General features: G+C 37.9%; 1 long non-coding RNA gene across 1 annotated transcript; it reads left to right on the forward strand.

Annotated features, from left to right (window-relative positions):
• The first annotated feature begins 464 nt into the window (after positions 1-464).
• LOC310716576 lies at positions 465-1176 on the forward strand. Its single transcript, XR_014530631.1, has 3 exons — positions 465-862; positions 961-1030; positions 1107-1176. It is a non-coding gene; the product is annotated as an uncharacterized lncRNA (long non-coding RNA).
• Positions 1177-4807: the final 3631 nt, after the last annotated feature.

Raw genomic sequence — 4807 nt, forward strand, 5'->3', positions numbered from 1 at the left:
AAAAACTCCCTTAGATGATATGAGGAAGAAACCTTGAGAGGAACCAGACTCAAAGGGGAACCCATCCTCATATGGGTGACATCAAAAGTTTGGTCATAAATCTTTCAACAATACAGAACAATTTGTGATCATCATAGATCCAGCATCAGCTTCTCCATGCCAGGGCCTTTAAACACTCGGCATCTACTTCTCCATGATCATCCATAGGTCCATAATCTTCACGAGGTGGGACGTGACTGGAGCTGGCCAAACCTCAGGAAGCCTCGGGATGGGGAGAGAAAGAGAAGCAGTGGAGAGGAATTAGCGTAGCTGCTGTTCATGATATTAACAGCACAAGTTGATAATGTGCATGTGATCAGATGTTCTGGAGCACAAGGTTGTGATGTGATGTGTGTGATGTGTGTTAGAAGAAACTGAGGAGAGTCTCAAAGATAAACAAAAACAAATTAAAGACCTCTATAGTACTGAGGAATCAGCTGGAGCAGAGAGAAGACATCTCAGCCAGGTAATGGAAGCAACATACTATCTCCAACAAAAATCAATCAATGCCTGTCCATCACCATTCTTTGCTGAGTTGAAAAATGACTGGCCATACCTTTTTACACCCAAAGAACTTTATAGCCACTTTAAATCACTCACAAACATTAGCATTCTGGAAAAACTTGAGAACTTCATGGAAGAGAAGGGAAAGATGATCATTCAGTTCTTCCAACAAAAGCCAGCAGGGTGTATTGCAAATGAGATCCAGCGCATAATTATGAAGTTTGATGGTAGTGGAGCATCTTGTTTCATCCCATGCGTGATCCTTCTACTTCTATCTCATTTCAAAGAGAAACCTGAAGCACTCGTTCTTCAGGCTGATGTAAGCCATATATAGTGCTTTATTATTAAAAACTTGATCTCATATATGTAAATACATTTAATGTGTCACATGTTTTTCTATCAACTAATTACTTGTAGGTATCAGCAACAGTAGCTGATGTTGAAAAAAGTTTCACTCTTCCAGACTCTCCAAGACTGATCGTCCTAGGTAGTGAACAATGTTTTGAAATCTGTTGTAATTGTTCAATAAATGTTGACTGTTGTATTTTCAATATTATTTTTAGGTGAAATCCTCACTGCAGCTCAGTGGATGCTGAGTATTAAAGGACAGGTGGTTGTGAATCCACACCCCAACCTTGTAACTTCAACGTGGTTTACCAGGAGGAAGCATCCTCCACACTTGAATTTGTTCAAAGGTAATTATATTCAAATAGGTAGCTCTTTGTTTTATAGCAGTGTTTCTCAACCAGGGGGATGGGACCCTCAACATATTTCCAAGGAGGCCTTAAGATGACTTTTAAATCACAGTTATTCAAAATACGACAAAACAAGCATGATAAGCTAAAACAATCAAAAATCAAGATATTTCTTATTGTTTGGATGTTTTTGTAACAAATTGACATTGTGTAGACATGCCAAGCTCTAGTATATTGTATTTGTCAGGGATTCACCCTGCCACGCCCCCCTCTGTAGCTGTCAGGGATTCACCCTGCCACGCCCCCGTCTGTAGCTGTCAGAGATCCACCCTGCCACGCCCCCCTCGATAGCAGTCACGCTGCTTCCCAAGATTACCGACAGCTGTGGCTCATGAAAGATCAGACTACATAAACTCACGTTCTTGAGTCACAGGCTGTCGGTCGTTGTATTGTCATGCAGGTAAATCGCGTGGCTGCTCAAACGCCGGGATTCACCGCTGGCTATTTCTCCGAACTCCATTTCCTTATTGAAGTACTCATTGCCGAAAGCTTTACTTGCATTGGGATTAGGCGTTTGACATTCGCGCTCATAGTGGATACTTCGTTACGAGCGGATGTCTGGGTTTGCTTTTGTTTTCATTGGTGTATGAGTGTTTTGTTTTTTGCACCTCAATAAAGAACATGATTGGACTTTATCCGCTTCCGCGTCTGCAGCCTGACAGTATTTGGTAGAAATAAGCCTTTTGATATTGTTGTGGACAATAGGTTGAAAAGAGAAAAGGTTGACAACCACTGTTTTAAAATATGTGTACTTTCCTGGTTGTTTTTATAGATAAATATGTGGTAACATAAGGTTCTTACTTTAGAGTATGGACAGGTTAATTAAAAGAGACCATTCGTGTTCCTCAGAGAATCAAAACAGTGCTGTGGCGGCATTTTAAATTATTTTTGTTGGTGAAAAAACAGGAAATATGCTGTCTAAAATTTAAGTCTTTTAATACTAACTTCTTGTTTATTAAACTACTTTATAAAATGATTATCACATTAGTTTTATTTTTTCGTACTAAATTTCATCACGTAATGTAACGTTATGCGGGCACTCTGTGAATGTATTTTTTCTGTATTATACTTGATAATGTCAAATTGCACATCGTTGAAACAACAATTCCGATATTATCGCAGACAATATAAATCGCACACCCGTGTGCAATGACAATGTTTTTAATGACAGGCACTTATGGTGTACTTATAATAACTAACAGCAAACACTACTGTTCTTACAAATGTTCTACACATGTGTAGTACTTACAGTGCATATGTCCAAACTTGTTATTGTCAATATACACATAATTATCTTCTCATGAACTGTCAAAAATTAAGATGTAAGGTATTGTGATGACACCGTGATGCAATGTATATAAACCATTGGTATGTACAGTAATGGTCTTTTTTTAATTGCCCTATTCATACTCCAAATTAAGTACATTGTTACCACATACATACATACATACATCAGGAAAGTACACATGCTACCATATGATATTAAAATGTAAATATGTGCATTTGTACTTAAATGTACATATATGTACATGTATATTCTAAAAAATTCTTTTTGCTTGTTCTTTATGCAGATGTTTTGTTGGAATCAACCCTCCCACTGGCACCAAGACAGCCACAACAAAGGTTGAAGGCAAAAAAGTGAAAAAGCCTCTGAGAAGAGAGGCTTACGCATGTAAGTTCTTCTTCATGTATTAAGACCAAAACATGTTTTGAGTAGGCCAGTTCTGTGAATGAACACTTGTGATTCTAGACGTACAACTTATGTTATGTTCCAACACAGATTTAACAAGATCTTAAATGTAACACAAACCTTGTTTAGATGTTTTATAGATGCCATTTTTTTAGATATAATATTCAGGATTGAGTGGAAGATTTGCTGAAACAACAGCATTTGTTTGATTGTTTAAAAGTACTTTGCTGTCAGTTTTAATAAATGTTGTTCTTGAAGCAGTTTTGACTTTGGTTGCATTATTCTGTAAATGACATTTCATTCAGTTTTCATTCTCATGTATTTACAGGAATATATTGGTAAATAATATATTATGGTGTAATGTAGTAAAAATTATTTACAGCATTTTAATGTAAAACTTTTACAAGATCATCTTGGGTTTTGGGAAATTTACAGGCTTTTATTGCCAACTCTAGTTGCCAAATAAATACTGTAATATATTTTACAAAAAAATACTGTAACTCATAATACAAGTTTAATTCTATATTACTGTAAAATAAACAACAAAGTACTGTATTTTACAAACAACAATTAACTGTAAATTGCTTTACAGTATAATGCTGCAGTCCATTTTACAGCAATTAATAACATTTTTACAGAACTTTACTGGCAACGTTTTTGTTCCCTGATGTTTCCTGGCAAAAGGTTAAGAATACATTTGTTCATTTTGAAATATGATCATGAGTAACCTTATTTGACATTTAAACTATATTTGTACAAACTTTAAAGTACATTAGAAACTTTTAACTTAAGCATTATTGCCATTTTTTTACAGATGAGAAAATACCTTCCAAAGATGTGCAGTGGCTTTGCGAATTTTTAGCCGATTCAAAAGTGTATTGGGCACTTCCAAATCTTTGCAGACGTCTCCCCATAAACCAGATTCATTAAAAAATACTGTTGTTATTAATATCGACACCAGGTTGGGAAAATTTTGAAATGCTTTGCAATATTTGGTGCAGGTTTGGTAAGTGTCCTTGACTATAAAATGACATAGAACAATAGAAAAACAGGTTTTAGTAAAAAAAAAAGAAAACCTCCCCAAACTGGTAGAGACTTCTACAAACCTCTACAGACCTCAGCAATCTTGTACAGACCTCTGAGATAGAAGCACAAGCATGTCCTCCATGCTACAGCGACAGACTTCCGGTGACGTAGTTTCCTGCGTTTGACTTGTTTGCAGCGAGTTTCGTGTTTGTATTTCTCTCGGCATTTTCAAACAAACTTTACTATCTATCTATCTATCTATCCATCCATCCATCCATCCATCCATCCATCCATCCATCCATTTTTTCTCTTTTAATAATCCTAAATTGGTTTTGTCTTCCTGACTTGTGCCTGTAGTCAGTTAACTCGACTATTACTAGTATTGTCTATATTCATTGCCTCTCACTCATATCTCTGTATCTTAACTCTGTTCGTGATTATAAGCACTATGCCGGCTGTGTGTCTGCCATTGAGAACAGGTGAGGACTCGTTTTGAGTTGCAAACGGTGGAGTTGGAGATGGAGGCTTTGGAGAAACAAATTCGCAAGCTGCATGCAAAGAGCTGCGAGAGCGGGAAGCGGTGCTGGAAACATCCCGGGCAGACCCGCACTCGTTCCAGGTAAATTCCCAGGTTGAACCTAACGCTCCCAGCACATCAACTCTGCGTGCTTCTCTGCCCAGGCCCAGCGCACCTACAACGCGGTCCACCCAGGTATTGTTCACTCCGGCACCGGTGCACCACGGACCTTGGATGCAGCAGCAGCGGAAGCCGCGAGCCAAGCCCCGGTTGAGG

The sequence above is a fragment of the Silurus aristotelis genome (genome assembly GCF_946808225.1).
Source record: "Silurus aristotelis genome assembly, chromosome: 21".
Lineage (NCBI taxonomy): Eukaryota > Metazoa > Chordata > Actinopteri > Siluriformes > Siluridae > Silurus > Silurus aristotelis.